The following is a 24,801-nucleotide window of genomic DNA, read 5'->3' as shown; positions in this document are numbered from 1 at the left end:
CTAGTGAAGTAACTGCAAACTCATGTTTGTTCTTATGAATATTAGTTCACTAACCCTGATTGTGACAGTTCTTGCTTGATGTCCGTAAGGAAATAATAAAAAAGGATATAGAGGCACAGGAGATGGTGCAAAAAGATTTACAAGGATGATACCAGAGTTGAGAGGTTATAACTATCAGGAAAGACTGAACAGCCTGGGGCTCTTTTCTCTAGAAAAGAGAAGGCTGAGGGGGACCTAATTGAGGTCTTTAAAATTAATGATAGGGTAGACGTAGAGAGATGTTTCCACTTAAGCGGGAATCCAAAACTAGGGATCATAAATATAAGATAGTCACTAATAAACTCAATAAGGAATTCAGGAGAAACTTCTTTACCCAGAGAGCAATTAAAACATGGAACTCGCTAGCACATGGAATGGTTGAGGCGAATAGTATAGCTGCATTTAAGGGGAAGCTAGATAAGTACATGAGGGAGAAAGGAGTAGAAGGATATGCTGATAGGGTTAGATGAAATAGGGTGGGAGGAGGCTTGAGTGGAGCATAAACACCGGCATAGACCAGTTGGGCTGAATGGCCTGTTTCTGTGCTCTTAATTCTATGTAATTCGATGTAATATAGAGTTCCTGTTCATTTTGTAGAATAAAATGCATGATACACATACAATGAACAGTTATTACATGTTTTCAAAGCATCATACCATTTCCCTTGCATTACGACATCCACATTGCCAACATACACAAGTCTGTTGTATGCCAGCAAAGACTGCGACTAATGGAGGATTTATAAGCCTGTCACACAGGGTAATTTCACAGTTATTCAGACTCTACTGTCTGGAGAATCATTGTCTGTGCTGTAGTTAAGGGACTTTAGTAAAGAAAACTATTTGTTAAAAGGGATATTTTAAGGTTATGTCTGCCGCACTTAAGAGCAAATGCTTTGCAATGAGTAATGGGAATCACTGAAGGTTATGCAGTTACAATTGAGTTTTTAAAGCCGATGTTCGTTGTGCTGAACTACTCCAGTATATATATTGCTTAGACTTTACATGGGCTTCCCAGGCACTTCCCTGTCATATTTTAAAAGAAACTTTACAGCTTCTGTACTGTATCCTTGAAGCAAATATATGTCGGACAAACACCTTAATCCCTTTCAGTGCTGCTTCAGAGGAACAATGATGCAGTGCTATTTTTAACAATTTAGCTAAGGTAAACATATCAAATTCCTCTGTTGCGCTATCTTGGCAGTCATTAACCGGTTTAAAATCTTTTATTTAATGATAACCTAACTCTCACGGCTACATTGATTCCCATTAAGCATCTTTGCGACCAATGTGATTTCTTTTATTATTCATTCATGGGATGTGGGCGTCACTGGCAAGGCCAGCCTATATTGTCCATCTCTAATTGCCCTTGAGAAGGTGGTGGTGAGCCACCTTCTTGAACCGCTGCAGTCTGTGTGGTGAAGGTACTCCCACAGTGCAGTTAGTTAGGGAGTTCCAGGATTTTGACCCAGCGACGATGAAGGAATGGCGATATATTTCCGAGTCAGGATGGTGTGTGACTTGGAGGGGAATGTGCAGGTGGTGTTGTTCCCATGCGCCTGCTGCCCTTATCCTTCTAGATGGTAGAGGTCGCAGGTTTGGGAGGTGCTGTCGAAGAAGCCTTGGCGAGTTGCTGCTGTGCATCTTTTAGATGGTACACACTGCAGCCACAGTGCACCGATGGCAGAGAGAGTGAATGTTTAAGGCGGTGGATGGGATGCCAATTAAGTGGGCTGCTTTGTCCTGGATGGTGTTGAGCTTCTTGAGAGTTGTTGGAGCTGCACTCATCCAGGCAAGTGAAGTGTATTCCATCACGCTCCTGACTTGTGCCTTGTAGATGGTGGAAAGGCTTTAGGGAGTCAGGAGGTGAGTCACTCGCCGCAGAATACCCTCTGACCTGCTCTTGTAGCCACAGTATTTATGTGGCTGGTCCAGTTAAGTTTCTGGTCAGTGGTGACCCCCAGGATGTTGATGGTGGGGGATTCAGTGATGGTAATGCCATTGAATGTCAAGGGGAGGTGGTTAGATTCTCTCTTGTTGGAGATGGTCATTGCCTGGCATTTATGTGGCGCGAATGTTACTTGCCACTTATCAGCCCAAGCCTGGATGTTGTCCAGGTCTTGCTGCATGCGGGCATGGACTGCTTCATTATCTGAGGGGTTGCAAATGGAACTGAACACTGTGCAATCATCAGCAAAGATGCCCACTTCTGACCTTATGATGGAGCGAAGGATATTGATGAAACAACTGAAGATGGTTTCCCTGAGGAACTACTGCAGCAACGTCCTGGGGCTGAGATGATTGGCTTCCAACAGCTACTACCGTCTTCCTTTGTGCTAGGCATGACTTCAGCCACAGGAGAGTTTTCCCCGATTCCCACTGACTTCAATTTTACTAGGGCACCATGATGCCACACTCGGTCAAATGCTGCCATGATGTCAAGGGCAGTCACTTTCACCTCACTTCTGGAATTCAGCTCTTTTGATTTCTTAAATGAATGAATGCAACTCAATTAATAATAGAAATCTATCAATGCAATGCTTTGTGAAAAATTGTCACTTAATTGCCATATGTGCTCAAAATCTTAAAATAGAGGTAAGGACCTTGTTAAAAGAGCAACAGAGGGACATTAGATGAACATGTCAGCTCGGGTTGTTAAAATAGTGACCCTATTTACTTAGCAAAGTAGAACAGTGAACAAATCTTCAAGGTATTGCACAAACAATTGTTGACGTCATTTGAAAAATACAGTTTATTTGCTTTGTCATTTTAGATGAAATTACAGACATCATGTCTGATGTAGATGCAATATTCAGCCTAATCAAAATAGTTTTAGTTTTTATGAAAAAATTTGGACAAAAATATGTTAAGCTACCAGCTTTGTTGTGGTAAAATTTTATAGTGTCATAAGCTACCAACGTTCAGCTGACCTTGCCCTTCTTATGTCTCTGCCCAGTAAATCACTTGTAAATGTATATATAAAATAGATGTTAAACAAAAGAATATCACCTTTTTTATTATTTTAAATGAATACAGCCTTTGGGATGCTGGAAAACTAGATCTCAGGAGGGAAGTAATTTAATTAGAGACTAATCTTAAAAAGAACTGTATGGAGTAGGTAGATTTTAAGAGCAAAGGTTACAGTTGAGCTATGACTGCTTACTGTAAAATGCTTGGTGATGCTCAGAAAATTTGGGATTTTTCAGGAGCTGCCAAGAGCTGTGAGTTGCTGGGGACTTCAGGGAGTGGACTGGAATCTTTGGTTGGAGGACGAGCACACGCTAAATATCCGAACATATGAAAAATGACAGACAGGAAAAGACCTCGCGGTCCATCCAGTCTGTCCCACACAATTGCGATGTCTTGTGCATCAAAATACTGACACTCCCCACCTCACCCCACCTGGAAGCCATGTAATCTCCTGGGAGAGGCGAAAAATCAGTTGAAAACCCAGACCAATTAGGGAAAAAAATCTGGAAAATTCCTCTCCGACCCCCCCTTAGAACATAAGAAATAGAAATAGGAGTAGGCCGTACAGCTCCTTGAACCTGCTCCACCATTCAATAAGAGCATAGCTGATCTTCTACCTCAACTCCACTATGCCACCCTATCCCCATATCCCTTGATTCCCTTAGTGTCCAAAAATCTATCAATCTCAGTCTTGTATATTCTCAACGACTGAGAATCCACAGTCCTCTGGGGTAGAGAATTCCAAAGATTCACAACCCTCTGAGTGAAGAAATTTCTCCTCCTCTCAGTCTTAAATGGCCGACCCCTTATCTAGAGGCTATGACCCCTAGTTCTAGACTCTCCAGCCAGGGGAAAAAACTAGAAACAGCCTCTCACCATCTACCATGTCAAGCCCTCTAAGAATTTTATGTTTCAATGAGATCACCTCTCATTCTTCTAACTACAGAGAATATAGGTCCATTCTACACAATCTCTCCTCATAGGACAACCCTCTCATCCTAGGAATCAATCTAGAGAAAGTTAGGCCTTGTGGTTGATAGTGAGGAGGAAAGCATTAAACTGCAGGAAGATATCAATGAACTGGTCAGAGGGCAGAAAAGTGGCAAATGGAGTTCAATACGGAGAAGTGTGAGATAATGCATTTGGGGAGAGCAAACAAGGTAAGGGAATACACAATAAATGGGAGGATACTGAGAGGTGTAGAGGAAGTGAGGGACCTTGGAGTGCATGTCCACAGATCTCTGAAGGTAGCAGGACAGGTAGATAAGGTGGTTAAGAAGGGATATGGAATGCTTTCCTTTATTAGCAGAGGCACAGAATATAAAAGCAGGGATGTTATGCTGGAACTGTATAAAACACTAGTTAGACCACAGCTTGAGTACTGCGCATAGTTCTGGTCATCACATTACAGGAAGGATGTAATTACACTAGAGAAGGTGCAGAGGAGATTTATGAGGATGTTGCCAGGACTGGAGAATTTTACCTACGGTGACAGATTGGATAGGCTGGGGTTGTTTTCCTTGGAACAGAGGAGGCTGATGGTTGATTTGATTGAGGTGTACAAAATTCTGAGGGGCCTAGATAGTGTGGATAGGAAGGACCTATTTCCCTTAGCTGAGGGGTCAATAACCAGGGGGCATAGATTTAAAGTGATTGGTAGAAGGATTAGAGTGGATTTGAGGAAAACATTTTTCACCCAGAGGGTGGTGGGGGGTCTGGAACTCACTGCTTGAGAGGGTGGTCGAGGCAGAAACCCTCATCTCATTTAAAAAATACCTGGATGTGCACCTGAAGAGCCGTGACCTGCAGGACTACAGACCAAATGCGGGAAAGTGGGATTAGGCTGGGTGGCTCGATTCTCAGCTGGTGTGGACACGATGGACTGAATAGCCTCCTTCTGTGCCGTAAATTTTCTATGATTCTATGAACCTTCGTAGCACCCCCTCTAAGACAATTATATCCTTCCTTAGGTAAGGAGACCAAAACTGTACACAGTACTCCAGGTGTGATCTCACCAGAGCCCTATATAATTACAGCCAGATACATACCATTTGTCTTCCTAATTGCTTGCTGTACCTGCATGTTAACTTTGTGATTCATGTACAAGGACACCCAAATCCCTCTGAACACCAACATTTCTTAGTCTCTCAACTTTTAAAAAATATTCTGCTTTTCTATTCTTCCTACCAAAGTGGATAATTTCATATTTCCCCACATTATACTCCATCTGCCACCTTCTCGCCCACTATGTCCCTTTGCAGCCTCTTTGCGTCCTCCTCACAGTTTACTTTCCCACCTAGCTTTGTATCATCAGCAAACTTGGATACATTACACTCGGTCCCCTCATCTAACTCATTGGTCAAAGTCACCCCTTTGGTGATCAAAACTAGTCCAGGAGACCATTCTGGCCCCGATTAGTGATATACAGTACTTACCTCTTGTACAAGCTGATCTCCGCCCCAGCCAGAAACAAGTCCAGCTCTCTAGCGGAGAGGAGCTGGTACCGCTGATGTTTACCTCTACCCCATGATTCTACATGAAGCAGTGACAGAAAGAACACTGAAATGATTCATACAACAAAGATATTATCTTGTGGACAGGGCCAGCTTGGTGTTGGTTTGCTTACAACAGGATAAGCTGTCGCCATAGCAACGCTGCTCACTTAGCAAAGTCAAACACGTTTGCAGTCAGTGACTCAGTCGCTGATAGATTAATATAAGTGCCACAGAATGGATGAATGTGAATTGTCTCCTGAAATTCTCCAGGCAATAAGTTCCCAATCTCATCTCAGGAATGTGACAAGTGGAATTGAGACAGGTCTCCACTGGGCTGGAGTGAAAATTCGCCTGTGCTGCTTTTGCAAACTTCCCAGCAGCTGCTTCAAGAGCACCATTGGTAAAGGCATGGAAACAAGGGACGGGAGAAAATTGCTTTCAAAATGAGTGTAGGGCTCCGCTATGATTTTTGTAAGGTCTTTCTGGACACTTCCAAATCTTTGAAAATGTTGAAAAATGTTTCATTATAAAAAAAACTCCCATTAATTCAAATTCCTGTTGCTGTCATTTAAAATCCAAACTGGTCATTCTGGTTCTAAATGCAAACATAGAAAATGAAAGGTGAGGAAAGGCCATTAATCATGCACCACCCTCCCCAAACTCCACTAATGCTAACTCCTGGGAGAGGCAACAAAAAAACGAGATAAAAACCCGTGGCCAACTTCAGGAAAAACTCTAGAAAGTTCCTTCTCAACCCGCAAAGGGAATCAAGCAATCTCCAGGAGACCATTCTTACCCTTGATGCATCACATAACCAACCACCATTCTCTCCATTCTGACATGTCCAATATCCTTAAGAACATAGGATTGTACAGGTCTGGAAAAGACCGTTTACATCCATCGGGCCTGTCTCAAAGGTCACAGACTTTATACCTCACTCTATCTCCCTTACCTTTCAATAGCCCTGTCTGCCAGGATATCATCTATTACCCTCTTGAAATTAATAACATCCCCCACTTCCACTGTCTCCTTAGATAAGCTATTCCACATATTAACGATCTGAATGAAGATGTTATGGGGCAATTTCTGCTTTGGAGACCCTGGTATATGGCATGAATTCCTATCAGGAAATTGCGAACCCCTAGCCTAGATTTTCTGAGGGCTATATTTGATTAGGCTGGAAACCGGGCGCGGCTACCATGATCCACGACTAACCCGTGCCCGGTGCTTCCTGCGCAGGAAGGACGAGACATTCGTCCGGCCTGAGGACTTACCTGCAAGTAGCGTTAAATACCAGGCCTGACACAAGGATACAAGGACATGCGCACTTTCCACCAGCAGGGGGAGCCCGAATCTCTTAAAGGGAGGATGTCTTTCTGACACGCAACCAAAATCTCTTATTATTGCCGAAAATAACTGCTGTCTGCACGGAGTCTGAACGGAGATCAGACATCGCACAAGTAAAACACAGATGCAGGTCCCATCCCTATGTTTACCAACTGATGAGTTATGTTAAAACATTGAATAAAGGTTGCGCACTATTAAATCCCACATCCTCCAATCTGCATGCCAGACCTCACCAATCTGCCGATCAGAGTTGGTACCAGGCCTGCGAGAGTGCATGAACTGAGGTTCTCTGCTGATGCACTAGAGACCTTGGTGCAAGGGGTGGACAGAAGGAGGGGCATCCTATATCCGCAGAGGGGTGGGGATTAAGAGGGCCTCCAGACATATGCCCAAAAGGCAGTGGGTGGCAGTAGGTGACGCATTCAATGCCAGGCGCATAGCACCACGAACATGGATGCAGTGCAGGAAGAAGTTCAATGGTTTGACTCGAGTGGTCAAGGTGAGTGAGGTCAACAGTCAAGTGGCGTCTCCTACCAACTGCACCACGCACTACACCCCCCCATCACCCACATACTGTCAAAATCTTTCCATCAGTTCTCAACTCTGCCAATCAGATGCCTCATCTCACCCTTACATATTACCATTGTTGCAAGCCGCCCACCCACAACTCACAGGCCACACACATACACTGGAAGCTATTCAACCATGACAGGCACATCACCCAGACTCATGTCCTGCCTTCTTGCAGGAGAAGGTGGCACATAACAGGAGGCAGCAAGTGGCGGTGGCATTTAGCCCCTCGAGTCTGTTCCGCCATTCAATGAGATCATGATAGATGTGTGACCTAACTCCATATACCCACCTTAGCCCCATATCCCTTAATACCCTTGGTTCACAGAAATCTATCAATCTCAGGTTTAAAATTCCCAAGTGAGCTAGCATCAACTGCCGTTTGCAGAAGAGCGTTCCAAACTTCTCCCAACCTTTGCGTGTAGAAGCGTTTCCTAACTTCATTCCTGCACGTCCTAGCTCTAAATATTAGGTTATGTCCCCTCGTCCTAGTATTCAAGTGTAGGAGACCTCCAAAAACAGTTACAAATGCATCAGCAGCCAGAAGCAATAATCCAGCAACTAACCTGTAAATCCTGCATGGTCCCTTTAAATAGCGCTGGTGGAGGGGTCCACCAGGCACTCTAAAACACGCTCAGATGGTCGTGGTTAAGACTATGCGTTGAGTGGAGCCCAAAATGGTGCTTATCACTTTTAAATCAGCAATGCACACTGATTGTATGCATTTTCTTCTTACATTACACACTGCAGGCTTATGCGCTTGCCCTAATCCTTATACCAAGGTGGCGTCCGGCGCACGTCATGCTAGAAACGTGCGTGCACAGCCAAGACGCCATCTTGGTACTCCAGGAGGCTGCGTAGTGCCGAAACAACGGACACTAGATGGCCCAATTTCTAGCCCTCTGTCCATTAAAATTGATGGATGGAAAATCATGGGCTGGTGGGTGTGTATCACACAAACTTTGTGAAATAGCAATACAAACGCTTTATCACAATTGACTTTTTCTTCAGTAGCGGCCGGCGGAGAACAGCAGTGAGAATTTCCTCTATAAACATCATAAGCTGATAGTTCACCAGGAACCCAGCAAGGTGAAGTCACTTTGGCCCTGCACATAGTTTACTTGCATCTGTTGCCTAGTGATGAAGTGAAATTTGAGATGAATCTTTTCTATAGATTATAGCAGCATTGTTAATCATACAGGGAGTACTTCTCAGTGATAAATATCAAACCTGTTGGCTTTGCATCTAGCTATCGCCGTGTTACACTTTAAAACAGTTACATGTTTTTAACGGGATTAATGAATATCAGATTCTCTATGTTCCAATCATCTTCACGCTGCATATGTTTGCTCTGGAGCTCAAATAAAAAGCAATATCACATTTTTGAATATTAACCATGTAAAGGGAAGGGGAAGTCCAGGGCAATTGATTTGTTTAAAATACTTTTTGTAAAAGAAAATATTAGTCTCAGTGTAATTTTGCCATTTTACTTAATGGCCCACTGGTGGGGGTTCTCTGTTGCTAGACTGCTCCCGTGACATCACTGACAAGCAGTGTCCCCATTCATCTGGCTGAGCCTGAACCCAGAAGATTATGCTATCAACTCGGACTAGAATTTTCTTCCTTTTAAGTGGGCTACAATAGCTAAAATAGCAAGTTTAATGCTAATATATGTTATGTAACTACAGAAGTATTCACAAATATTATAGCGATGACGTTGGCTCAGTAAGATCTAAGATGCGGGTGAAAATATGAGAGTGCCATGACATTATAAAGGATGTCAAAACAGTTTATTAACTGCAGAATTCAAGTAAAAGGTTTATCAGACATCCTCTCTCTGTCTCTCTCTATTCCTCTGTCTGTCTTTCTTTCTTTCCCTCTCTTTCTGTCTCTCTGTTTCTCAGTGTCTTCCATCTCTCTGTCTATTCTTCTTTATTGCTCTGATTCTATCTCCCTGTTTCACCGTCTCTCTCTCTCTCCTATTTCTTGGTTTCTCCGCATATGTTCTTCTATCTGTCTCACTTTCTCTGTATTTCTTCTCTCTTTCTATCTCTCTGTCTGTCTGTTTCTCTCTGTCTACCCCTAGCTGTCTGGCTTTCTATTTCTGTTCCTCCATCTTTATTTCTGTTTCAATATCTCTTTCTGTCCACCCCTTGTCTGTCTGTTGACCTCTTTCTCTATGCCACTCTCTCTATTTCTGCATATCCCCTGGTGACTCTTGCAATTTCTGTCCCTCCATCTCTCTCTCTCTCTCTCTCTTACTCTCTGAGCCTACATGTCTCTTTCTGTTTCTTGCTGTCTCTTTATGTTTGCTCTCCATCTCTCACTCACTCTCTCGAGTTACAAACATCGTATAAGATCCCTGTTGGTTTGGATCTTGTATGTCTAAGAGCGGTAGATATCAAAAGCAGCTTGTATTTATATATTTGCAACTCAACCCTGGCCAGTTATTCATGTCATATAACAAGCAATCTAATTTATTTAGTGAAATAGAAAAGCTCTAGTAACCTTTTTTTCCTGCACACTGCAAATTTTGTCCAGATTCTCCAATCAATTATTTAATTGTTTCCTTCTTCACATAGCCTCACATGTTGCTCTTTGTGTCCTTTCGCTGGGATTAGTGTTACTGATTCATCCCTCGCTGTCCCTGCTGTCACTTGTCGTAGAGGTGCAGATGGGGAGAGTGGAAGCTTCGCTCCACATCCTGGTGTTTATGCTGGATCTGGACTTTACTAATACATTGCGTTCTTGGGTTAAATTCCCTGAGCTCTTTCTTCTTTATTCTCATTGCTCTGATCTGGGGTTAAATCTAATTTGGGGCTTTCAAGTGCACTCGGTAAGGTGTCTTCTTCTTCCTCCTGGGGGATTACCTCCAGAGCCCCCTCATCTTGGATGCTCAGTTGCTCTGGAATGACTCGACCACCTTGCTAGGCTCTCAGCTACCTTTTAATGCAGGCAATTTTGCCATTCCACTTCTGTTACCATCATTCCAACTCTTGTGGAATCCTGTCCAGTCCTTTTAATTTGGGAGTTGGAATTTAGTTAATATACAATGGGCTTGGAATCACCCTGAGTATTAACAGATTCTATTGATGTTCCTCTGTCTGCTATTTTAACAAAGGCATTAACCTGGGTTAACAGCTTAGTTAGCTCATTAGCTCATTCTTCCAAAGAAATCTGTACTTCCCACTATCCGACTGCCTCTTGAATAACTCCAGAGACATTGGCCCCGATATTTACTTGGAGCCGGGAAGAGCATGGGGAGGAATTAGCGGGTCGGATTCTGCGATCGCAACTTAATTGAAGGATTACGTTTTTTTCTTTTGGGTTTCACGCCCAGCAGCCAGCCAGATTGACAGGTTGGCTGCCTCTCAGGCAGGAAAGCAGCCGGGGAGATATCAGAGTCTTCGGGTTTTTTTATGGGGGGTGGGGGCGTGGAAATCGGACAGTGTGTGGGAGGGGGGAAAACGGACAGTGTGAGGGAGGGGGGAAATCGGACAGTGTGAGGGAGGGGGGAAATCGGACAGTGTGTGGGAGGGGGGAAATCGGACAGTGTGAGGGAGGGGGGAAATCGGACAGTGTGTGGGAGGGGGGAAATCGGACAGTGTGTGGGAGGGGGAAATCGGACAGTGTGTGGGAGGGGGAAATCGGACAGTGTGCGGGGGGGGGGGAAATCGGACAGTGTGAGGGAGGGGGGAAATCGGACAGTGTGAGGGAGGGGGGAAATCGGACAGTGTGAGGGAGGGGGGAAATCGGACAGTGTGAGGGAGGGGGGAAAACGGACAGTGTGAGGGAGGGGGGAAATCGGACAGTGTGAGGGAGGGGGGAAATCGGACAGTGTGAGGGAGGGGGGAAATCGGACAGTGTGTGGGAGGGGGAAATCGGACAGTGTGTGGGAGGGGGAAATCGGACAGTGTGCGGGGGGGGGGAAATCGGACAGTGTGTGGGGGGGGGAAATCGGACAGTGTGAGGGAGGGGGGAAATCGGACAGTGTGTGGGAGGGGGGAAAACGGACAGTGTGAGGGAGGGGGGAAATCGGACAGTGTGTGGGAGGGGGGAAAACGGACAGTGTGAGGGAGGGGGGAAATCGGACAGTGTGAGGGAGGGGGGAAATCGGACAGTGTGTGGGAGGGGGAAATCGGACAGTGTGTGGGAGGGGGAAATCGGACAGTGTGCGGGGGGGGGGAAATCGGACAGTGTGTGGGGGGGGGAAATCGGACAGTGTGAGGGAGGGGGGAAATCGGACAGTGTGTGGGAGGGGGTAAATCGGACAGTGTGTGGGAGGGGGTAAATCGGACAGTGTGTGGGAGGGGGGAATCGGACAGTGTGTGGGAGGGGGGAAATCGGACAGTGTGAGGGAGGGGGAAATCGGACAGTGTGAGGGAGGGGATGTTAGACAGTGTGAGGGAGAGGGGAAGTCGGACAGTGTGAGGGATGGGGGAAATCGGACAGTGTGTGGGAGGGGGAAATCGGACAGTGTGAGGGAGAGGGGAAGTCGGACAGTGTGAGGGAGGGGGAAATCGGACAGTGTGAGGGAGGGGGGAAATCGGACAGTGTGAGGGAGGGGTGAAATCGGACAGTGTGAGGGAGGGGGAAATCGGACAGTGTGTGGGAGGGGGGAATCGGACAGTGTGTGGGAGGGGGGAAATTGGACAGTGTGTGGGAGGGGGGAAATCGGACCGTGTGAGGGAGGGGGGAAATCGGACAGTGTGTGGGAGGGGGGAAATCGGACAGTGTGTGGGAGGGGGAAATCGGATAGTGTGTGGGAGGGGGGAAATCGGACAGTGTGTGGGGGGGGGGAAATCGGACAGTGTGAGGGAGGGGGAAATCGGACAGTGTGAGGGAGGGGATGTTAGACAGTGTGAGGGAGAGGGGAAGTCGGACAGTGTGAGGGATGGGGGAAATCGGACAGTGTGTGGGAGGGGGAAATCGGACAGTGTGAGGGAGAGGGGAAGTCGGACAGTGTGAGGGAGGGGGAAATCGGACAGTGTGAGGGAGGGGGGAAATCGGACAGTGTGAGGGAGGGGTGAAATCGGACAGTGTGAGGGAGGGGGAAATCGGACAGTGTGTGGGAGGGGGGAATCGGACAGTGTGTGGGAGGGGGGAAATTGGACAGTGTGTGGGAGGGGGGAAATCGGACCGTGTGAGGGAGGGGGGAAATCGGACAGTGTGTGGGAGGGGGGAAATCGGACAGTGTGTGGGAGGGGGAAATCGGATAGTGTGTGGGAGGGGGGAAATCGGACAGTGTGTGGGGGGGGGGAAATCGGACAGTGTGAGGGAGGGGGAAATCGGACAGTGTGAGGGAGGGGGAAATCGGACAGTGTGTGGGAGGGGGGAAATCGGACAGTGTGAGGGAGGGGGGAAATCGGACAGTGTGTGGGAGGGGGAAATCGGATAGTGTGAGGGAGGGGGGAAATCGGACAGTGTGCGGGGGGGGGGAAATCGGACAGTGTGAGGGAGGGGGAAATCGGACAGTGTGAGGGAGGGGGGAAATCGGACAGTGTGTGGGAGGGGGAAATCGGACAGTGTGAGGGAGGGGGGAAATCGGACAGTGTGAGGGAGGGGGGAAATCGGACCGTGTGAGGGAGGGGGGAAATCGGACAGTGTGTGTGGGGGAAATCGGTCAGTGTGTGGGGGGGAAATCGGACAGTGTGTGGGAGGGGCAAAATCGGACATTGTGTGGGAGGGGGATGTTGGACATTGTGTGGGAGGGGGATGTCGGACACCGTGCGGCGGGGAAGTCGGACATTGTGGGGGGGGGGGGGGAGGTGGGACATTGTGTGGGGGGGAGGTCGGACATTGTGTGTGTGGGGGGGAAGCCGGACATTGTGTGGGTGGGAAGCCGGACATTGTGTGGGGGGGAAGCCGGACATTGTGCGGGGGGGAAGTTGGACATTGTTGGGGGGGGGTGAGGTCGGACATTGTGTGGGGGTGGGGGGGAGGTTGGACATTGTGCGGGGGGGGGGGAGGTCGGACATTGTGCGGGGGGGAAGTCGGACATTGTGTGGGGGTGGGGGGAAGTCGGGCATTGTGTTGGGGGGGGGGAGTCGGACATTGTGTAGGGAGGGGGGGAAGTCGGACATTGTGTTGGGAGGGGGGGGAAGTCAGACATTGTGTTGGGGGGGGAGGTCGGACATTGTGAGGGGGGGAAGAGGTCGGACATTGTGTGGGGGGGGGAAAGTCGGACATTTTGTGGGAGGGGGAAGTCGGACATTTTGTGGGGGGTGGGGGGGAGCCGGACATTGTGCGGGGGGGAGAGGTCTGACATTGTTGGGGGTGTGGAAGAGGTCGAACGTCATGGCGGGGGGTGGGGGGGAAGGTGATGGCCGATTGCGAGGTCTTCAAAAGTAAGCCTGGTGAGCTGTGGGAAAGCACTCCTGCTCCTCCTGGCCCACCAGCAGTGCACTAAAGGCACTTACCTCATGATCCGGCCCTTCTCACCTCCGTTTCACTGGCGAGATTCATGAACCCCAGGAAACCTGTGCTGGACACATTAAATTTGAAGGTCTCTTTAAAATCAATTTAAAAATACCTAATTAACGTCTCAGAATAACATTAATTGCTCCGATAACTACCCGTACACCTGGACAAATTAGGGACCTGACTCTGGCGAGTGGGTTACTCGCATGCTTCGAAACACGCCTCCGTTAAACCCGGAAGTGGGCACGCTGGAGCCGGGTTGTGGTTGCGCTGGAAAAATCATTAATTTTAACTTCCCATCTGCCCCCAACCCACCCGCTTTTGGAGCATTGAAATCCCCCCTTTGCCTCCACTATCCTGTTTTTTGCAGTCTGTTCCTCCTTTTCCTTTTTCCTTTTTGCCAAGTTGGTGTTGCATTGAGTTTACATTTTTCCAGGACTATATAAAAAGAAAGGAAGACTTGCATTAATATAGTGCCTTGCATGATCTCAGGATGTTCCAAAGCACTTTACAGCCAATGAACTACTTTTGAAGTGTAGTCACTGTTGTAATGTAGGAAATGCGGCAAGGTCCCACACAGCAAGGTCCCACAAACCATTTCATTTGTTTTAGTGATATTGGTTGAGGGATAAATATTGGCCAGGACAGTAGGGGGAACTTCCATGCTCTTTGAGATAGTATCGTGGGATCTTTTATGTCCACCTGAGAAGACGGATGGGGGCTTGGTTTAATGTCTCATCTGAAAGACGGCATCTCCGACAGTGCAGCACCCCCTCAGTACTGCACTGGAGTGTCAGCCTAGATTTTGTGCTCAAGTCTCTGGAGTCGAACTTGAACCCACAACCTTCAGACCCAGAGGCAAGAGAGTTACCACTGAGCCACGGCCAACAAATAGATATGTATAATTTAAGGTGGATTTACACAATGGATGTGTGACAGTGGTGTGCCAGTGCTAATTGTGCTGAGAACATTATGAAGCTGAACTTTTGTGACATTAGCAAACTTTTGTCAAGCGAGGCGGCTGCAGAATGGAAATATAAAATCACAACCTTTGTTTGTTCTGGCTTCACCTGCCATTGTGACTTGAGCCTAAATCTGTTCTCCCTCTCCTTTCTTCAAAGTAATTGCTTCACTTTGCTGAAATGACAGTGTTAAAAAAAATCAGCCTCTTATCAGGTACCGCTGATTTAATAGTTCAGGTGCATTTAACACACTAGGGAAAGCTCAGCAGAGACTCGGAAGATTAGAATATATTGGTTTCTAGTGATTTGGCTGGTGAACACATTACAGGTAAGCAGACTTGAGAATCATCTTCTAAAAGAGAAGGCCCCAGAGAACTGATTAATTTATGAGGATTTTGCTCTAGGGCTCTAGGTTCTGTTGAAATGGATTAGATAGTGATTGTATTGTCCTAGTGCTCAAGGTGGAGGACACAGCACCTCTACTGGATGAAGTACAGATAAAGGACAATGGAAAGAAAGGCAACTGCATCCACCACACAACCTATTAAATTTAACAGTAAGTCCCACTTCAGCTGTTTTGAACCATATTCCGAGGATTTGTTTCTTTACCAAGATAGGTCTCTGATAAGAGCAAGGTATTTACAGCTAACGCTGTCTTTCAGTTATGGTGTATTACAATGACCACAAAGTTAACAGCATCCATCAATACCATCAATCATGACGTGGAGATGCCGGTGATGGACTGGGGTTGACAATTGTAAACAATTTTGCAACACCAAGTTATAGTCCAACAATTTTATTTTAAATTCACAAGCTTTCGGAGGCTTCCTCCTTCGTCAGGTGAACGATGTGAAAATCAATCATGACAACAGCTTGAAGACGTTGGAATATAAAGGATAATTCCCTGATCCGGTGCTCCTGGTGGGGAGCCATGCTTGCAGGGAGTCCAGTCTGAGACATTGTAACTCTGATTCTCTGAGGAACATGGCACCCTGCCGGGAGCATGGGATCATGGAATTACCATCATCATACGGTCAGTTTACATCATTAGCAGCAGCATGGAGTGCTGGAATGCCTCCTCCCCCTCCCAAAAACTGTTCATTCTCTAATAAGCATAACAACTAAATCACAAGACAATTAAAGGTGAGAAAGGCCATTCCGCCCATCTTGATTCATCCATCCAGAGAGATCCTTTCATCCTGTCAATGTCTTATATGATTCCAACTCTTTTGCCTCTGCTGTTCTATCTGGAGGTTTATTCCACATATTGTGTGAAAAAGAATTTCTTGGAATCTGTTCTAAATCTGTCTCTCCTGTTCTAATTCTGCAGTTTAATTTAAAGTAATAATCGGATTAATTTTATATAGCTCTATATGATCAGTCTCCTACTTTCCAGGCTGTAAAGCCTCAGTTTATCCAGTCTTTCCGCATAACTCAGACCCCTGGCACTGGGGATCAGCCTCGAAGCTCTTCTGTGCACTGACTCCAGTGCTTGAATGTTGCTCTTCTCTCTTGGCGGTTGGAACTGGATGCAGTATTCAAGGTGCAGTCTGACCAGATTGCTGTAATGTTTGATCATTTACTCCTCTGACTTGTGCTCTACTGTTTTGGCTGTGTAGATCAACATCCTAGTGGCTCGGTTGATTACTGCTCTGCATTGGTTGGACAAGTTTAGCGTCAAGTCTACTGAATTTCATCCTGAACCACTCATGGAGTACGTGTGTTCTCTATTTTTTCTTCCTATGTGCAGCAATTGACAATTGTCTGCATTAAATCCTATCTGTCACTGTTCTGCCCAATTTGGCGTGTTGTTCATTTAATAACATGTAAATTAATGTTCATTTACCAGTCGTGACTTCGTCGGCAATGCTACAAATAAAGGAACGTCCAGGGGAGGTTAAAACCCACTGAAGAGGCGGTTCTTGGCAGCAGTATAATAGGTAGACATAAATGGACGGGTCCAGTGTTGCTTGGCCATACCAGCTATATTTGGGCAGCCAGCTCATCCTGCTTGTACAGGCCAATAACATGAAGTTTATATTGTTGGTTTGCATGATGAAAAGATGAGGCTGTTGAGAACACTCCCTGGTGCTGTGCACGTAAAGTACAAATCTCACACGATCTCAGCTTTCTAGACAGTGGAAGTATGCATGCTTTACAAAATGAAGGATGCACACAAAGTAAAATGAGAGTTTATAATCTTGGCAAGGCACATATACTTGAAACAAAGTAGTTTATTGATGTGACACAGCCTCGGCCTCACAGAGTCTAACAGATTTAACTGTACAGGAGCTGTCTGCAAACTGATTCATAAATTGTAATAGTAACATTTTTAAAGCTTCGTTATCATTGGAGTTTATGTTGGGATAGCCCAGAAACTCCTGACTGAGAATAAAAGCATGACAAGCTTATATTCCGCATCAATCACTTTCAAATTTTGAAACACAAATAAATTCAAACATTTGGAAAAATAATGTACAAAATACACAAAAAAAATCCTAATAATAATTTCTCAAAAGACAGGAGTGATGATGTGAATCGACCACAATCTTTTCAATATTTATAAACATTGAAACCCTGCTGTGCAACATTAATCATGAATGTGTTGAGACATTCAGATCACATTCCTTTGTCTGCTGTTTTAACACCTATATATTTTAAACAGGTTAACACTGTTGTTTTCCACAACATTCACCTGAGGAAGGAGGAAGCCTCCGAAAGCTTGTGAAATTTAAAATAAATTTGTTGGACTATAACTTGGTGTTGTAAAATTGTTTACAATTGTCAACCCCAGTCCATCACCGGCATCTCCACATCATTAAAATAGGGGACAAAGGAATTTCATAGGAGTGTTGCCTATAGCCTGGCATGTTCTCCTTTCTCCCCACAGCAGTAGCTCCCCACTGTCTGCTGATGTTGTTGAGTTATTGCCGCCTCAAGAACTTAGCTGTAGATAGTGCCAGTGGGAACATTTGATCTGTCTCTCAAAATCCATGCAATTAAAAGTCACGTAACCTTTGCACTTCAAAGTGTCACACATGCAAAGTGTATGTCACATATGCATGTCAGGCCATGACTTTGTCAGATCAATAATCTACAATGTTCACGTACATTTGTTTACCCAAATTATAAACTCTTATTTTCCATTTTGTGGATTCTTTACTTTGTAAAGCATATGTCGAGAAAGTTGTGACCACACGGAGTCTGTAGTTCAGGCACAAAGCATCAGTGTGTACCATCCACAGTCGCACATAAGTGTCAAACATGCCAAGGGTCACATGACCAAAGTATATGACACACTTCAAAGTGTTACATGTGTAAAGGATAGGTCACACTTGCTTGATTGGCTCAAATATCACATTTACAAACAAGCAACCGATCACTGTTAATTGAAAAATGTTGATTGCCTGAATTATTACAACTATGATTTATATAGCACATTTAATATAAAAAGTCCCAAGGCACTTCATAGAATAAGCATATGGAGATTGGATGCCAAGCCAGGCGTGATTAAGAGAGATGACTAAAAGGTGGGTTTTTAAAAAGAGGTTTATAAAGGAGGAGAGAACGGTGGAGAGGTTTAGGGAGGAAATTCCAGAGAACAAAACCCAGGAGGCTGTAGGCACTGTGACCAATTTTGAGGTGAAAGGGAGGAGGAATAGATATAGAGGCTGAAATCAGAAGAACGGGCTGGTCAGGTACACAATATAGGGCTGTAATAGGTTGAGGAAATAGGGTAGGATGAAGCCATGGAGGGATTTAAAGAGCAGGGCAAGGATTTTGAATGTCAGGGTTCATTGAGGACAGGGGTGATAAGAAAGTGGAACTTAGTACGGGAAACAGAGTTTTGGACAAGTTGTAGTTTACAGAAGGTGGAGGGTGGGAGGCTGGAAAGGAGAAAGTTGGAGTGGTCAAGTCTAGAAGTGACAATGGCTTTCAATGGGGTGTCAGCAGCAGATAGGCTAAAGTAGGCAGAGATGAGTAAAATGTAGAAGTGGGATTGGGCAGTCAATGGTGGAAAGAACATGGGGTATGAAACTCTGCTTAGGATTGAACAAAGTGCCAAGGTTGTGAACAATGGGACTCAGCCTGAGACAATGGAGGGGGAAAGAATCAGTGGCAAAGGAATGTAGTTTGTAGCAGGGGCCCAAGACAATGGCTTAAAGTAAACAAGTTGAAACCATGCTGTGTGATTGTGGTAACAAACACATTAATGGGTTCATCTGAAATTCCTTTGTCTGCCATTTTAACAAAGGTGTCACCCATTTAAAATAAACAGGTGAACACCTTCATTATACTAGCAGACAGAGGAATTTCACAGACTCATTGGGGGTGAATTTGCTCAGAGCTTCTCCCACTCCGCCGCTGTAATTCGGAGGAAATCCCGTTTGTGAGTGTAAATGAGATTCCGCTGAATTTCCAATGAAGTTAGTGGTGGGGCAGCAGAAGTTCCAGGGATTCATCCACTTTAATAATCCAGTACTAATATCGCACGTGCAGTTTCAACCCCACGATCTTCCTTCCCCATCTGTAACCATTGACGACCCGACTGAAACAGAAGAGCAGAAAGCGAGTCCTGCAAGTGAACAGCACAGCACAACTTTCACAGCGGAGGACTGGACACCCTTGTTAAAAATGCTTATTTTTGGTGACAAACCCATTTTTTGCTGTATTAATAAAACTGCACCAGGTTACCACTCTTAAATACACCGAGGATTACTTTTTAATGGAAAATAAGAAACAATTATGTTCTATTATGCTACCCGATTGCGCTGGTTCATGGAAGATGTGAATGAATTTTAGTGGAAACCTGAACTATATCCTAACCAGCGCAATTTCAAATGCATTTTCAAATGTATGTAGTTGTGCAGCATGAACGCATTTTCAGACAGAACTTTCACAATATCCAGCCACGAAAATCAGGTTTAGATATGGAAATCATCCAAACAAAAGAGAAAAACTGCTGGCAATCAGTCTAAAGCAAATAAAAAAAATGTCCTGGTAAATAAAGCAAGTAACTGGACATTCGAGGGAGATCATTTGCTTTACCTGAGACAATGTCAGCCCCTGAATAAAGAAATACTTTACATATCACATGGTGGAGATCGCAGTGGCGGGGGGGGGGGTGGGGGGGCACGGAGGTTTGAAGAGATTGCAGGTCAGGAGGGAGATCAGTGGGGCATCAGGTCAGAGGGAGGCCGATTGCGGCAGGTTTGGTTGGGGGGCTGGGGGGAAGCACTCCTGCTCCTCCTGGCCCACAAGCAGTGTTAGAAAGGCTGGATCTGGCCTTTCTCGCCTCCCTTCAGCTTTCGGGTTTCCCGAGCCCAGGGAAACCCTGCCCGCAGCCATTAAATGTAAAAGTCAGTTAAAATTTGAGGCACACAGCCTCATTAATATATTTAAATAACTGACCCGTCTCTTGAGAGCAGGTTAGTCGCCTGACCCCAAGCCCCCCGGTTAAAACTGGAAGTTGGAGTCGGGTTGGATTTGGGTTTCAGAATTTTGAAAGTTTAACCCCCACCCTCCCGCCTCTCTCCCTCCCATCCTAGGGGCTTAAAATTCCCACCCCCCACCGGGGACTTTAAGTGTGCGGTGGAAGACTATGTACGAAATTTTAAGGCAGATGCTTATGAAGGAAAAAGCTGAATGAGAGAGCACTGCAAATGAACTGACAATAACCCATGGTGTACTCAAGCAAATGGCATATATTAAAAGGAACAATTGAAAAACAAAATACTACCAATTCATTAGAGATCCGGTTTTGAGAAAACTGTAGCTCTATTTCAATCATGAATGATGTCATCTACAAGTGAGATCCATCATTTTCTCCAAATAGCAATGTTTGGATCTGTGTGTATGTTGGTGTTAACATGTATTTATTTACGTACTTGGTCTGAATTCTCCAGTTTATGCCCTGGTTGTCCATGGCAGGCAACATTGCATACAATATATCTTTGACTGTGTTAGATAAATTGGTATTTGTTTCACTTGATTTGGTCAATTCTTTTTACTAGCTTTACCTTGTTCACATGATGACGTATTGACCTCTTTAAAGAGTTTGAGATATAGTCTGCTATCTGGTGGCTTAGAACAGCAGCATCTTAGAAAAGGAAAGATTTCAGGGCTATGGGGAAAGAGCAGGGGAATGGGACTAATTGGATAGCTCTTTCAAAGAGCCGGCACAGGCATGATGGACCAACTGGCCTCCTTCCGTGTTATATCATTCTATGATTCCATATGATTCTATAAAAATGATTCTGTTTGCTTCTGGTCAGATATATTGCTTATTCTCCTTTGTATGGGTATGTTCTTCCACAGTTACACAATTTTTCGGCTGTTACTATTTTCATTCTGTGTGTCCCATTGTGCTTTAAGAACATAAGAAATAGGAGCAGGAGTAGGCCATACGGCCCCTCAAGCCTGCTCCACCATTCAATCAGATCATGGCTGATCTTCAACCTCAACTCCACTTTCCTGCTTGATCCCCATATCCCTTGAATCCCCGAGAGTCCAAAAATCTATTCATCTCAGCCTTGAATATACTCAACGACTCAGCATCCACAGCCCACTGGGGTGGAGAATTCCAAAGATTCACAATCTTCTGAGTGAAGAAATTCCTCCTCATCTCAGTCTTAAATGGCCGACCCCTTATCCTGCGATTATGCCCCCTAGTTCTAGACTCTCCAGCCAGGTGAAACAGCCTCTCAGCATCTACCCTGTCAAGCCCCCTCAGAATCTTAATTGTTTCAATGAGATCACCTCTCATTCTTCTAAACTCCAGAGAGTATAGGCCCGTTCTACTCAACCTCTCCTCATTGGACAACTCTCTCATCCCAGGAATTAATCTAGTGAACCTTCGTTGCACCGCCTCTAAGGCAAGTATATCCTTCCTTAGGTAAGGAGACCAAAACTGTACACAGTACTCCAGGTGAGGTCTCACCAAAGACCCGTACAATTGTAGTAAGACTTCCTTACTCTTGTACTCCAACCCCCTTGCAATAAAGGCCAACGTGCCATTTGCTTTCCTAATTGCCTGCTGTACCTGCTTGCTAACCTTTTGTGTTTCTTGTACCAGGACACCCAAGTCTCCCTGGGCACCAACATTTAATAGTTTCTCACCATTTAAAATATATTCTGTTTTTCTATTCTTCCTGCCAAAGTGAATAACTTCACATTTCCCCACATTATACTCCATCTGCCACCTTCATGCCCACTCACTTAATCTGTCTATATCACTTTGCAGACTCTTTGTGTCCTACTCACAGATTACTTTCCCACCTAACTTTGTATAGTCACCAACTTGGATACATCACACTGGGCCCCTTCATCAATATAGATTGTAAATAGCTGAGGCCCAAGCACCAATTCTTGCGGTAACCCACGAGTTACAGCCTGCCAACCTGAAAATGACCATTTATCCCTACTCTCTGTTTTCTCTCCATTAACCAATCCTCTATCCTTGCTAATATATTACCCCCAATCCCATAACCCCTTATCTTGCATAACAACCTTTTATATGGCACCTTATCGAATGCCTTTTGAAAATCCAAATATACGACATCCATTGGTTCCCCTCTATCTACCCTGCCAGTTACATCCTCAAAAAACTCAAATAAATTTGTCAAACACGATTTCCCTTTCATAAAACCTTGCTGACTCTGCCTAATCATATTATGATGTTCTAAGTGCCCTGTTACCAATTTCTTATAATGGATTCCAGCATTTTCCCGACGGCTGATATCAGGCTAACCGGCCTGTAGTTCCCTGTTTTCTCTCTCCCTCTGTTCTTGAATAGCAGGGTGACTTTTGCTGCCTTCCAATCCGCTGGGACCATTCTAGAATCTAGGGAATTTTGGAAGATCATAACCAATACATTCACTAATTCTGCAGCCACCTCTTTTAGAATTCTTGGATGTAGCCCATCAGGTCCAGGGGATTTATTGGCTTTTAGTCCCATTAGTACTTTTTCTCTACTGATAATAATTACTTTAAGTTCCTCAATCTCATTAGCCCCTCGGTTCCCCACTATTTCTGGTATGCTTTTTGTACAAAATATTTGTTTAACGCTTTATGATTCCACATTATAATTTCTCCTGTCTCTGCCTCTAGGGGACCAATGTTTACTTTTGCTGCTCTCCTTTTTACATACTCGTAGAAGCTCTTACAATCCGTTTTTATATTTCTTGCTAGTTTACTTTCATATTCTATTTTCTTCCTATTAATCAATTTTTTGGTCATCCTTTGCTGGTTTCTAAAACTCTCCCAATCCTCAGGCTTACTACTGTTCTTGGCAACATTATAGGCCTCTTCTTTTAATCTAATACTATCCTTAACTTCTTTAGTTAGCCATGGATGGATCACTTTTCCTGTGGAGTTTTTATTTCTCAATGGAATGTATATTTGTTAAGAATATGCCTGGGAGCTACCTGGAGCCAGTTGGCCTCTGCAAATTACACTGCAGCTTCAGCCTATTCATGGATTCGGAGGGACAGGCAGTTCTCCAGCTGGCTTGAAGTCACAGCGCTTATTGTTTGCAATAGATCTGCTCTGGACATCACTGGAGAAGCTTAGTAGGGGGTGGGGAGACATTACTTGATAGTCACCACATCAGGAAGAAAACTAACATTCTTAAAGGAAAAGTCAAAAGAAGCTTATGGTGAATATATTATTCTCCTTTATAGTCAAAAAGATGAAGTACTTTGAACAACAAGTACTCCCTCTATAGACTCCTTATCCTTCTAATAAGTGGAAAATTTAAAGACGCTGAGTGCTTGCATTAAATTTATGGCTTAAAACATAATTCCCTTGACAACTTCAGCCTATAACCGAATGCTACAATTTGTTGTCCCTGCAGTGCTGAGTAAGACGAAAGTCAGATTCTGCCAGTATCCTCTCTATATAATCTACCTCAGGTGAAAGAAAACCCGTGTACTGTATCTATGATTTTCACTTCCCAGTAAGTTAGGACAGGGTTCTGTTTTTTCAATTTAAACCTGTACTACTTTTTGTACAGCCAATAAATAAACCCAGAAGTTACTGTTGTGATATTACATGCAAACACTTGTACGACACATCTCAGTTTGCTCTTTTAAGGGAGGTGTTAATCTGTTTAAAACGTTGGCAAGCTGATACATAAAGTAGCTCAACAGCTTGCAAATATCCTCAATGTGTTGTCCTTCCATCTCCAAACAGTAACTGGAGGAATGAAGTACGGAACCAAACAAAGGGTTGTTGTATCCTACTGTAGTTGTTAACTGCCTCACTGGCTAATTCTTTCTTCAGAACAAATGTGCATTTTAAGGATTTATTCAATTAGATTAAAGTTCATACAACAGTTGTTTTGGTAAATGGAAGATTAATTTACAGCTGCTAACTTCCAAAACATTTTCCACCCCGTCTTTAACTCCCCCCACCTTTCTGTGCAAAGTATGGGTTATTAATTGAACACTTTCAATGTCAGCATCAAGCAATCCCAAACATAGGTTAGACATGACATGGCTAGATGCAGAGGAACACTTCCTCTTCACTGTCCTGAACCTCAAGAGATCACTCCCTACTCTACCAATGTGCCTGTTCCATTCCCAAATCAGCCGTCGTGTGGTCTTTCTTCCAGTGAATTTGTTAAATTAGTTCTAATGAGTAGACTTTTTTCCTGTGGGCCTGTACCTATTAGGAATTCTATTGAGACTGGCCGAATTAATTTTATGTCAGACTCTTAGAGCTGGCAGACAAATGAAACTTTCATTCCAATCAATGTGGGCTGCATTTGAACCCAGGCCACAGATGTGAAAGATCAGTGCCTAACACACTGCATTTCTCTACCCCTCCAGCAACGTTTTTACCCTTGTTTTTATCAAAAAAAATTAGAGACAACGGATCAAAGTGATTGCATGAAGAGGACTATCAGCAATGGAAAATAAAGAGAATGCGACCTCATTAGCCAGGGGAATTATGGCTACCAGGCATTGGAGGTGCAGAACACACAGAATAAAATACCTG

The sequence above is a fragment of the Heptranchias perlo genome, chromosome 17 (genome assembly GCF_035084215.1).
Source record: "Heptranchias perlo isolate sHepPer1 chromosome 17, sHepPer1.hap1, whole genome shotgun sequence".
Classification (NCBI taxonomy): domain Eukaryota; kingdom Metazoa; phylum Chordata; class Chondrichthyes; order Hexanchiformes; family Hexanchidae; genus Heptranchias; species Heptranchias perlo.
The sequence above is the reverse complement of the archived record's forward strand: the minus strand, read 5'-3'. Positions refer to the sequence as shown.